The 13,589-nt window shown below is 42.3% G+C and overlaps 1 long non-coding RNA gene across 1 annotated transcript; it reads right to left on the bottom strand.

Annotated features, from left to right (window-relative positions):
• Positions 1-6,551: 6,551 nt before the first annotated feature.
• Positions 6,552-13,346, bottom strand: LOC148901026 (uncharacterized). The gene is made up of 3 exons (XR_016117773.1): positions 12,876-13,346; positions 11,178-11,282; positions 6,552-9,237 (listed from the first exon to the last, which is right to left on the bottom strand). It is a non-coding gene; the product is annotated as an uncharacterized LOC148901026 (long non-coding RNA).
• Between the last annotated feature and the right edge of the window lie 243 nt (positions 13,347-13,589).

Here is a 13,589-nt window from a genome sequence, read left to right as displayed (position 1 = left end):
CTTGGAAGATAGAGAACGTTCTAAAGGGCCAGTGCGCCATGGAAAAGTACGTACAGAAAGTCAGTCGGATACTGATTTAAGGAAAATGAGAACGTTCTAAAGGGCCATTGCGCCATGGAAAAAAACGTACGGAAAGTCAGTCGGATACTGATTTTAGGACGAGCCTATTTGTTTGGGTCTTGAAGATTGGATAGTACAGCCTTTTGAAGGTCTGGAAGAATGAAAAGCCTCGAAAAAAATTAAGCTAGTTCATGTGGTAGTGAGAGTGCTGAACTGAGCTTAGTTTTTGGGTACACAAGGACTGATCATCCTTGTGGTTGTGTGACTGTGCCTGTGTGCCTGTGTGAGTCAATGTGTGAGCATGCGGGTCTGTGTGTCAAGCTTGCGAGCTTGACTATGTGGCGGGGTTGTTTCGGGCGTGACCGCATTTGAGTGTGATTGGAATTGCGATAACGTTTCGTAATTCATATAATATACAGTGGGATTCAAACAGCAGACTTTTGTGGATGCAGTATGCAAGTTCTCCTCACCCTTTTGGGGGTTGAAGAAGGAGAAACCACAAATGTAAATTTGAACTGCTGTCCTACTGAACGAACCCAGTTATAGAGTCCGCCCTATGCGGTGAAGAACTGGACCAAATTCATAGAAATAATAAAAAAAAGAGAGAGAGAAGGGGGATGTGGCGAAAAATTGAACGCTAATAATTCGCTCTGCTTCGATAGTATTGAAAATTTTATTTGGCGCCGGAACCTAAATATTTTATTTCGAAAAAACACGCCGGAACGAGATTGCGATTTCATGTAAATTACAGTGAAGTCGAGGCACTAAGCGAAAGTCTTCCCGTATTTTGGAAACGAGTTAAATCAAATTAGTTGCCAGTCTGCCTCGATGAAGAAGAATTTGTAGAAAAAAAACAATTGGTTGATATAGACGTTGAAGGATCGACACCGTTTGTTCAAGTAAATATTTACGATGCCGAAAGAAAAAAAAAATAGATGGAAGACCACACAAGAAAAAGGTGGGAAAAGGTAGCGCGATGCGTGTTCCGGCCCGCAGATCTCAGGCAGTATTTAGGGGCGCCCCGAATGTATAAAAAGTTGGCAACACACTTGTTTCTGCTTTGGACGGACGAAGTGTTGGAATGTGGTCAGTCCTACTCGGACATTCGAAATCAAACTGCCTTCGATCTGAGGTGCCGAAATAAGGTTGAATTAATGCTCGTCGATGGCAAACACCAAATCGATAATGCGATATAATTATGCCTATAAAAAGAGAGTAACTTTACTCTGAAAGAGATGTTGGCGGAACTAAAACGTTATTAAAATATAAAGATTGGGCAAAAAGAAAATTTAGCATATTATGGCCGTATGGTTGTAAGCAAAGAGAAGTGCCCGAAGGCAAGAAAACTGCCAAAATTATTTGGAAACGGACACGGACCGCATTTTCGCACAGAGAGAAATGCGAGTTGGGTCCAAAAAAGTCCCAAAGTATTTGGTTTCAGACTTCAGAGGGTAACGTGAGTTAGAATTTTACATTTTACATCAGGAAAGAGAGAGACAAAATCATATTAGTGATGGACCTATTCTAATTTCCAAAGGTGTGTGGAGGATGTGGCAGCTGTGTGGACCTATCAGGAAGCTCATTGGTTGGTAATGTTAATTGTTAGAAATGCCTCGTGAGCTGTGTCTCAATGGTATGAAAAGTTGTTTTTCGCAAACATTTTGAAAAAAAAAAATGTTAGTTTAAGACCCATTTTTCCTGAAGTGAAAATTTGACTGACAATTTCAGACATGATACGTTTATACGTGTATGGACATTTCCCATTCACTTATCTTGGTGTGAAGATGGGATTTTTCTCGCTGCATGATAGGAGATTTTGTTGCTTGGAAGCCACTCTGTGGCCAATTTGACCTTTCTTTATTTTACGATCCCAAATGGAAAGAAAAATTCCAATTTGCATGGTTTTTGGGGGGTTTACACGATACCCTCGTGCAAACTGACTAATTGGAGGTGCTTGATTTTGGTAGTTTAGTTAAAATGCCTCAAGTTCTGTTCTTTTTCAGAAAGGAGTGGGGGGAGAGATCAACAACATTTTGACCGACACCAGCATGCAATTGAACCCAATCGAACAAATATATCCAGCATGCGTCAGATGTGCGGCAGCATTCGGCAAATGGTTTCAAAGAGAAAAAAATGGCCACATTGTTTTTGTTAGGATGATCCTGATTGTCACAGTGGCTACTTTGTTCGAAAATTTTTACAATGTCAGCGAAGCAACAGGAAATAAGAAAAAAGGAAAAGATGGTTTATATGCCACACCAAGAAACTCGTATATTAATGATGATAATATTAATAAATGTAATTTGAAAGCGCTTTTTATTGCACTCGTAGATGCTTCACAAGAGCTAAAAATGCTAAATTAAATGTACGCCTGAAGACAAGCATACATAATTGACGCCAAAAATTGATCTAAAAGGAAGCATGAGTAACGAGATTAAAACATGAAAAAAAGCATTATGGAACAATTTAGTTTTTGAGGTTGCGTCCCATGGGCGGGGGCGGCTATCTATCTGAAGGCTGGATGCCCCCCAGTTCTGAGTCTGGCTACAGGGATGTCAAGGAGATTTGTGTTAGAGGATTGGGGGCTGCGGGACGGAGTGTTTTGGTGGGGGTCAAGAAAGATCAGATGAGGCCTTGATTGTGGGAGTATTTATCGGGGTGTGTGCAGCAGTGTGTGGAGACGGAGCGGAGACGAGAAACTTTTTTTTAAGGTAGAAGAATGCGGTTTTGGTAATTTGGGTGTTGGGTGGAATGGTAGAACAAGAGGTGCTTATCAATATGAACTCTAAAGTTGCAACAGTTAGAGGGGGGATTGGGTCCAGTTGTCGATGATATTCAAGTAGTATGAACAGTTGTTGATGTTGTGTATGAATTGTTTCCTGATTAGAATATTAGGAGGAGACGGGTTAGCCAAAGAGATGGTAAGGGTTTTTGAAGGTGCTAGAGAAAGCAGTTGATGGGAGATCAACTCCTATGCTGATTCAGGCGATGTAGTTGGAGATTTTTAATGTTTAAGGGGAAAGATAGTTTTTGTTTGTTTTGTTTTTGTTTTTTCCACGTTAACCACCTTCTTGCAGACCGTTTGGGTGAATTCCTGAGTAGGGGGACTGCAGACGGAGTGGCCAGAGACGGAAGGTTTGTATCAACGGTTGGAGACTACAGACGGGGGAAATGGGGTTCATCAGAAAACCACGGTAAGATCGAAATACAATACAGTGACTAGAATCTAGGAATTATATGGTGGTGACCTGGAGAGATATTTTAAATGGTTTGAGGCTGTGCCAATTTCACTACTCAGGCTCGAGGGTCACCGTAAATTCTGCCAGGGGTTCCACGCCTTTCGAGGTGGAACATGGCCGAGAGCTCCTGGCTCCATGTAAATGCATGGACCCAGGCGCTCCTCAAAGAATGGTTCATTGAGGAGACATACGCTCATTTTGTGTTCTCGTCCATTATTTTCAGGAGCAGACTGGACCATGATATACCAGGCTGCTACCACAGACGCGTCGAGGCTGGTGACGGAAGGGGCCACCAGATGACCAGAGGGACCAGTCACGCAGCCTATCTAGGGGTGTGGAGTCAAGCGATGTGGAACTCGTATCTCACGGCCTTTGGACGGAGGGACCGATCTGGATTTTCCCTGCATGCTAAGATCGGATTGCATGCTGATGTACATTTTATCCCAATATCGTTGTTCTTTTCCCAAGAAAAAAAAAGGGCGGGGATGAAATGAGAGATGTTCCCAAATTTGTTTTTAATGATGTTTTTTAGGTATATTGGTTATTATCTGGTGTCTTCAAATTAAGTTGAACTGTTTCCAAATGCCCACCGTGATTTTGAAACTGTCATCAATGAGCAATTTGTTGAACAGTAATTTAAAATGACGCTCCAGTCATATAATCAGACTAATGAAAATGCAACTTTGAAATATATGATTAAGAGGTGGGACTGGGGGGTATATATATACATACATGCTTCCCATTGATTGTTAGGCTATTGCGGAGAATGTCTTCTGTCTTGTATTTTACCTATATACATATATCCCAATAGTATAGACACATATATGCCATTATATTTACTATTTTGTTTTTTCCCACATTTTTTACACTCCACGATCACTGTCAAGATAATGTTTGCTATCACTTTTAAAAATGATTAAGAGGTGGGAATGATGGAGAATAATAATTTATCATGTTTAAAAGTGCCGTGCTTTGCTGACCAACTAAACAATGGGCCTACAGTCAAAGCGCAGATGGCCACAGTAAATCTGAGTGCAACAGACACGGCAAGGTGAACTGTCGTCTCCATCAAGATTCTAGAAGGTCCGGCCTTGCACAGAATTTAGGGCTTGAGATACTCCTTTTTCACCAAAGTTATTTACGGCTTACACATCCTGCACAAGCGCCAGATTACAAACTTATCAGTTTTTGGAAAAGACAACCAATTAAAATGTCTTATGTTTTATTGCTTGCAGCTGTTGGTGCTCAGAACGCCCAGAGGCGTGGCATTATAATCAAGAAGACTGTGTTTTACTAATATATCACTGTAATTTGCATATACTCTCAATAAATAGCTTGGCAGAGGGGCGCACAATTCAGACGTATGTCATCTGATGACTGCGTCTCCTGCCGGCAGTGGGGACAATCTTTCTGGTTCTGAGTCTCTGTCCACGGTGTCTGTCTGTCATATCTCTGACACTTTGCCATTCAGTCGTGAAGGATAAGGATGAGCTGGCGCGGGAGAAAAACATGGCGGCGCCGCCAACGCAATTGAGATGGTTGAATAGGGGCGAGGTTGTTCGGGCGCTCTGCCTGTAGCCCTTTGCCTTCCGGCAGCTTCCAGCCAAAGGTCATCATAGAGCACCGCCGGGTCCTTGTGAGGCGGCCCCTTTGCTCTTTGCGCCTTCATGACATCGTTGGAAAAGGCATCATCAGAGATGAGCCGGTCGTCATGGCGCCGTGCATCCTTTGACGAAACACGCGCGCACAACCCTTTCCATTTCGCCTGCTGTACATTGCAAATTGGAACATTGGCGTGACCTTTATTGACCTTTCAAGAGTCTCGCTGTGGAGAAATGGACATTTCGCAGCAGCAACACGATGAAAGGGAGAGGAAAGGAAAGGAAGAAGTCGAAGAAACAAAATACAGGAGCTGCCATCTTCAAGTCGAAAGACCAAATAAACTCCAGTAGATCAGGGACGTCGTGGAGGAATGTGCACGTCTGCTAGAAGCTAAAGGTTGAAAGCAAACACCAAGTTGTCGTGGCCACTGACCAAAAGAGACTGTCTCCCATCTCCTGTCCCACGTCGATCCGCTTCAATTCCAAGCCACGGACTGTCCCAACAGCAGCGACCTCACCGCCGAACGACGCAGGGCTGTGAAAATGCTGCCCACGATGCTCCTCATCCCAAAAGCTTTGTCAGCAAACTAAAGCTGTGCTGGTAGCTCTGGCCTTAGCAACCAGCACAACCATAGTTTGCTGACGAAGCTCTTCGGATGAGGAGCCAAACGTCCGACACCTTCCAAAAAGTACAGATGATGGCTGAAGAAACCTTTTCACCGATTCCTCCGAATCAAAAACAGTGCTGGCTGGCCTCTTGGTAGTGGCGAAATGGCGCAACCATTCCTGCTTGAAGTGGCCGCTTTGCCTCATGGAGTTCTTTTGGCCCCGACAGAAACCAGCAAAGATGCCAAAGGAAGCAGCAAGCGACCCAAAGACCCAACGCTTCCTATCCACCTCAGAGTCACTTTATTTTCTTGCAGGCCCAACAAAATGTTGCAGTTTGACTCTCCCTGTGCGTGTGCGTGTACATCAATCTTGATGTCCTTTTGATGGAGCGAGGACGTTTTACGAGCTGTTCGTCAGCCGCACCGTCTCCCTTTTGTCTGACTTGTGATCATTTAAGGATGAGCAATCTCCATGTACTTAACAAGGACCACAAAAGCAACAATTCTTCAAAAACTAGCTCAAAAGCCCAGGTGTCACTCTTGACAGCACACAATCTTTCCACTCCCATTTAAATAACCCGATCTAGGGTTAGCTATTATGTTATATATATGTTATATATGTTATATATGGGTTAGGATATTTATTAACTATCCAGCAATCTATCCAGCTGGCAAGCAAGCTAATAGCTGGCTAGCTATTAGCTATCGAGCTGGCTGACTATCTATTCAGCTAACTAGCTACCCATTAGATGTCTATTAGCTAGTTAGTTAGCTGGCTCTCTATTAGCTCTCTGGCTATCTTTAGTTATCTATACAGCTACCTTGCTATCTATTTGCTAACTAGCAAGCTATTAGATAGCTAGCTCGTTAGCTGGCTATCTATTGCTATCTGTTAGCTCACTGGCTGGCTATTAGCTAACTAGCTAGATTTCTATCTATTTGAGTTATTTTACGTTGAGTGAACACAGGCGCATGTGGCTGCCGCTGCTCACCCACAGAAAAACTGATCCAGCAACTTTGTGAGTTTTGAAAGGCGCTTACAAATGAAATGTATTATTATTATCATTATCATTATTCTTCTTTTTCTTCTTCTAACTATATATGTGTCAGGATTGTGGCAATCTGCGCCAATCGTCATGGACTTGCGCGGGTGCTGGCGCACGCCGCAGAGTTGCAAAGTTGCTCCAGTAGCTGTCAAAATGCGTCAATGAGGCGAGGGCGCCGCCCACATGCATCCCCGCAAGCAAACAAGCAAGCGAGCGAGCAAGCATCCCCGCTCACATCCACATCTCTGCACTATTGGGAGTGATCAATCAGCCAGCCGTGCATGTTTTTGGAATCCTGAAAAGTGGAATCGTGTACTTGGACAACAGTCACGCAGGCCCGTGGCGAAATCGCAAACTCCACACTGGGAGCTGGAATTGAACCCGCTACCTCTGCACTGTGAGGCCAACGCGCTCACGTGGCGCCTTAACACGTTTCATCACTTCCAATGATTTGGCCATCCCTACTCCACACAAATGCTCATCGCTCATCAGGCTTGTTTCAAGACCATTTCACCTTTGAGCACATCAAGAAGAGACAGAATACAAGTGATCCTATTTCAAAGTTTCATGCTTAGTTGGCGGAATACAAGGCCCGCAATGGAAGCGCGGAAAATCTGGGGTCAATCTGAGGTGAACAGACGCAGCCTGTTCAACTGTCATCCTCATGTAGAAGATCTGGCCTTGGACTAAATGTGATGTATTATTCAAAATAACTTTGTGATAATATTCATCATGTGAAGATGAATATGAATAGTTTTCCGTTCCTCCCGATTGGTAAAAAGCCAGCCAAACCATTAGATTAAAAGTCAACTTGCCGAGTGCAGATGCAAGGTTACTGCTAGCTAGCCTGCACACGGCTCATTAGCTTCCACGCTTGCTTTCGGCTGGCTCTCTCAGAAGTATATTGATGCTAACGTTAGCATGGGCTTGTCATAGTAGCACTCGACTGTTTGGTCCATGCTATTGTTTGATTGCAAATGACAATGTATCAAATGAGAAGCTGTTCTCTCCGCAAAGTCCAATCAACCTGATTTGTTTTTACTCGTCCGCTTATTCAAAAGGGGGCGTCGACCTGTTTCGACATCAAACGGCACCGAAATCAAGATCATCGCATCAAAATGACATGGATTCTAATGGAAAGTGCCGTTTCAGGTTTTCAACCAATCCATTGTCACAAAGATGCTAATGTGCGTGACATACAGCACAGATGAAATGACGGTCGATCCTCTCGGAACCGGCGTGCCAGGCACTTGGATCTTCGTTCAAAAGTGAGTGTCAATGTCAACTCAGTCAGCTTTCTTGTCAAATGAGCTCACAGCAGACGAAAGGGCGGACGGCGCTCTCTCTCCAATGTGTTCAAAGCACAAGCAAGCGTTCGTCATTGCAAGCGCAATTGACATCGTTGAATCGGAACTGGTGCTTCAGAAACGATATGAACAGTCATCGCTAACTGAAAACAATCCACTGAAACACGCCCTCATGATTCAAAGTGAAAGTGACATCATCCATCCAAAATATGAATAGATGAAAGAAAAGCCCAACAGGAAGCCGTCAGAAGAAGAAAAGGGATTTGTTTGGCATCGGCGCCCGGCAGGCCTACAGGCACATCAAGATGGCGGCCGCGCGGCCATAAATAAATAAGGTAAATAAGGTAAGGTCATAAATAAGGTACAACAAGATACATCAATAAGGTAAGGCTAGTTGAAAATGATGTTTTCTGGGGACCTGGGAACGGATTATTGGCATTTTAATGGTTTCCTATGGGAATCGACATTTTTCACCTTACACACACTTTCTGGGAAGCAATTAAGTTTGTAAGCCAAGCTATCACTATACTGTAGAATTTTCAACAGAAGGAGCTTTCAAGGAGGAAAGGATGGATTATTTGGAAAGAAGCCCTCCCTTCAAGCAAACAGCAGCCAAGCGGAAAGGCTGGCGCCAACAAGACATTAGAGAAAACAAAACAGAATGAAAAAAAAGCACACTCATAGATGACGTGCAAAAAAAAGGAGGACGGGAAAGGTTTACACGCAGTAACATCGGGAAAAAAACGAGAGTGGAAACGCTTCTCTTGACAAAATGCAAGCTGTAGTTGATCACAGCCCAAAACGATCCACTTGACGGAATACATTTGGAGATGTCCTCGCCTGTCTTCAAGCTCCATCTTCAAAACCTCAGATGGACAACAAGAACGCTTTTCCACGGCGACAGTCTGACCTTTGGACCAATCGCACGCCTTTCGCGCAACTTTGCATTTTCTGGATCAATTCAATCTTTGTCGGCGGTGGCGGCCATTTTGTCGCGCTCGACGACGGCGGCGGCAAACTCACGGGAAGTTTTGTTGAAAGTGCGAAACGAAGCCGCTGCGGCGTCCGCACGGGAAGTGCGCCGTCTTGCGGCAACTTTTCACGTAGCAGCCCACGCAGGCGCCCTTTTTCTTGCCTGCAAGACGCGCCCGCCGTCAGTCGCCGTCAACATGGCCGACACCGCCGCTGGTTCCACTCAACCTGGAAGTAACTCATATAGATAGAAAGCTAGCTAGCTAGCTAGCTCGCTCATAGATACAGTAATAATAGATAGAAGACCAAGCCCAAGCTGACCAGGCAGAAGATGTCGCCCCGCACGGTGATTTTGTCCCCAAACAAGGCCGGGTCATCCTCGCATCTTCGGCACAGGACCCAGCCTGGGGACGGGGCATAAAAAGACAACAAATCATCATCATAATAATACATTTCATTTATAAGCGCCTTTCAAAACTGTCACGGTCACTTTACAGTCACAGGATCAGTCTTTCTGTGGGTGAGCAGCGGCAGCCACCTGCGCCTGCGTTCACTACACCCAGAAGTAACTCAAATAGATAGAAAGCTAGCCAGCTAGCTAATAGATAGCCAATCGATAGCTAATAGATAGCCAGCCAGCTAGATAGGAAAGACAGCCAGATGCACCATATAGCTAAGAGCTAGATAGCTACATACTAACAGATAGCTAACTGATAGCTAATAAATAGCAAATATGAAATCCATGTCGTTTGTGCAATTTTTTGTTTTCACTTTTAAATTATCCTGCGGGCCTGATCAAACCTCCTTGGGGGCAAGTTCCAGCCCGTGGGCCATATGTTTGACACTCATGCTTTCATAATCATCATCATCATCATCATCATATTGCCCAATCCAAAAGAGGGAACAAATTATCCTGAAATACAGTGATACCTCAGCTCACGAACCTAATTGGTTCCCACAAAGTGTGTGTAAGGAAAAATGATCTTCCAAATATTAATTTCCCATAGGAAACCATTCAAATGAGAATAATCCGTGCCTGCCCAGGTCCGCTTTAAACATCATTTTCTACTAAATAAGCCTTAAAACAACACAAAATATACATTATTTCATGTATAACACATGTGCTAATGGATTGTAATGAAAAAAATAAACTGTACTATATAATAAAGTGGTTGTATTTACCTTTGTCCATTTTACGCAGACGCAGATTTTTTTTCGAATCTTAAAAAATGCCGCAAATGGCAGCAACAGCCACGGCGGTAGAGGACTGTGTCACAACAACAGCGGGTCAGAGAGCAGCATACAGCAGTCAGTAGATTTACTTATTGTTATTTTTTTCATGTATTCATCCATTTTGAGACACTACTCCCCTCTAAATGCACAAAACTGAACATTGGTTCAGTAATAATAAATTCAATCTGAACATCATCTATAATTTAGGAATGAACTATAGCTGGCTATCTAGCGAGCTATCGAGCAGTCTAGCTGGCAATTTAGCCAGCGAGCTAGATATTTATTCGCTGGCTAGCTGGATATCTATCTAGCGATCTATCTACAGTAAAGTCTCGTGAAATCGATATCGGTTATATCGATAGTCCCGCTTATTACGATACTATTTCTATGCACGCAAGGAGAAAATTACATGCGCGCAGGGTCGGATATATCGATAGTCCCGGTTATATCGATATTTTTTCGGACTCCCTTGAATATCGATATAACGAGACTAGGTCTATCTGCCTGCCTGCCTATCTATCTATCTATCTATCTATCTATCTATCTATCTATCTATCTATCTATCTATCTATCTATCTATCTATCTATCTATCTACCTACCTATCTATCTATCTATCTATCTATTTGCTGGCTAGATAGCTTTCTATCTACAGTATTTGAGTTATTCCGGGTTGAGTGAACGCTAGCGCGTGTGGCTGCCGCTGCTCACCCACAGAAAAATTTATCCTGTGACTGTAAAGTGACCTTGACAGTTTTGAAAGGCACTTAGAAATGAAATGTATTATTATTATTGTTATTATACGCATACATACATGACCATTATGATACGTATACATGTACTCTACTGCCCCCAAGCGGTCATAATCTGTCATAGAAAATGGCTGAATTTCACACAATGACCAAGTCAATTATTTTGTGATGAAATGTAATAATAATAATAATAATGATAATAAAAATAATAATGCATTTCATTTCTAAGCGCCTTTCAAAACTCTCAAGGACCCTTTACAGTCACAGGATATTTTCTTGTGCGGGTGAGCAGCGGCAGCCACACGCGCCAGCCAAAGTCCACTGGGATATTTTGCACTTTCTTGCCTGCGGCCATACTCACGTTGGCCGGAGAGCGCTTCTTGCGAGCGCCTGATTTTCTTCTTCATGCTGCTCTACTCGGAGGGGTGAGAGGTCACACATTGGTTGGAAAAACACAAGTCTGATCCTGGAGACCAAAAACAATCAAAATACATTCAGATCAGAAGAATCCGTTTCATTTACAAGCGCCTTTCAAAAATCTCAAGGTCACTTTTCAGTCACAGGAGATTTTTTTTTTATATGTGAGTAGCGGCAGCCACATGCGCCTGCGTACACTCAACCCAGAAGTAACTCAAATAGATAGAAAGCTACCTAGCTAATAGATAGCCCATAGCCAGCTATACAGCTAGCTATATAACTAATAGATAGCCAGCCAGTTAGCTGATAGATCACAAATAGATAGCTAATAGAAAGCTAATAGATAGCCAATAGATAGCGAGCTAGACAGCTAATAGCTGAGCTACACAACTAGCTACATAACTAATAGATAGCCAGCCAGATAGCTAGCTAGCCGGACAGTTAGCTAATGAATATCAAATAGATAGCTAATAGAAAGCCAATAGATAGCCAGCTAGAAAGCTTGCTATATAACTAATGGATAACCAGCCAGTTAGCTAATAGATAGCAAATAGGTAGCTAATAGATTGAGGTTTAGCGTCATTAGCTGCAAAAATGAAGAAGAGTAAAACAACCTTCAAACTAAATAGTCATTCAAATTTTGCTCAATTTGTGCTTGGTCAATGTGACAGCGCCCTGATTTGAAGGCCACGCAATCAAGATGTATTGTCTTGTATGATTGGTCCAAATTGGAACAGCCGCACCAGCGCAAAAGCCCCATTGAACCCGTGTCAATTGGAGAAAAAATAGCACATCAACGTGACGTTCATCAAACAAACAACGCAATTAAAGTCAGCTTTGCAACCAAAATGGGGCCTGAAATCTGCTTGCAAAAGAATACATTGCAATTTGACATTGTGCCACTATATTCAGTAGTCAAATACAATACAATACATCTTGATTCATATAGCGCTTTCACAACCGCTGCAACAATAAATAAGTCAATAAAATAAAATATAAATAAATACATATGTAAATATGTGAATGAATTGGAGATTAAATAATATGGGAATGAATAAATACATAATAAACAAATATGGACTGTATGTAAATATGTGAATAAATAAATAGGTGAATAAATAATAGGAGAATAAATAAAATATTTAATATTACATGAATATGACATACATCTAAGATAAATATTCAATGAATATAAAATACATTATAAATAAATAAATACATAATAAATCCATCTGTAAATATCTGAATACATAAATAGGCAAATAAATAAATATGTAAATGTGTGGATAAATAGAATAAATATGTGAATGAATAAATAAATACATAATAAACAAATATGGACTGTATGTAAACATGTGAATAAATAAATAGGCGAAGAAATAATATGTGAAGAAAGAAATAAATAATAGATGCCGCAGGAGGGAGACAGACTAAGATGGCGGCACAATCAAGAGCTTCTGCTCTCATTCCTCCGACACAACAAGACCACTCCTTCAAACTAACTAAGTGCAAAGCGGCGACAAAAGTCAAGAACGAACGTGGAATATTCATTTTTAAAAACAAAAACTAGACAAAATGCACCATTGGAGACGAAAACGCGACTTGGGAGCGCGAAACATGCAAAACAAATCATAGTAGTCACCGTCACGGCATCCAACGTTCCTTCGAACGGGAGTAAAAGTGCAAAAGCTTCATTCTCCGAAAGTGTCCATCGGTGGGCGGAACAATTGCAAGTGGACCTCCTTGAAAGCTCAGGGCGCTAGTTGCAACTTTGCCCTCATTTTGGATGTCGTTTGATTGTCTTTACCGGTCTTGCTGATTTCGCTTCGGAGAGCCGACTCGTTTAAATTGGCGCTCTTTCAAAATAAGAACGCGTCATTTCCGCTTCCGCAGCTTCGCCTTGTGGGCGGTGTTTCTAGTCCACTACTTCGCGAGCGCCACCTCTTTCTGTTCAATATACTGGCCATATTTCCAATAAAGGTACGTACAGTACTTGACAAATAATCTCTTCATCCGGCCGCCGCCCACCAGGGTTCACGCGACATTTTGTCCTGCGTGTTTTATGTATTTTATTGTGAAACGAATAAAATAGGAAATACATTTCAACTTCCTCTCTGAGGAAAACCATAACAAATAATTGAACGGCTTACAGTACGTAACTTGGCAATGTTTGCAGGACAGCAAAAAAAAAAACATTTTGGAACTTTCCGATGGTAAATAATTACAATGATCTGAAAACGAGTACTTGTCGCGTTTTTTTTTTTTTATTATTAATTCAAATGTCATGCAAACATACAAAGCAACAGAAACAAACAACACTGCAAACAAAACACAACAAAAGTAGACAAAACCATTG

Source organism: Hippocampus bargibanti, linkage group LG02, assembly GCF_051943395.1.
Source record: "Hippocampus bargibanti isolate YZ-2025 linkage group LG02, ASM5194339v1, whole genome shotgun sequence".
Classification (NCBI taxonomy): domain Eukaryota; kingdom Metazoa; phylum Chordata; class Actinopteri; order Syngnathiformes; family Syngnathidae; genus Hippocampus; species Hippocampus bargibanti.
This window is presented reverse-complemented; position numbering and strand designations above follow the sequence as displayed.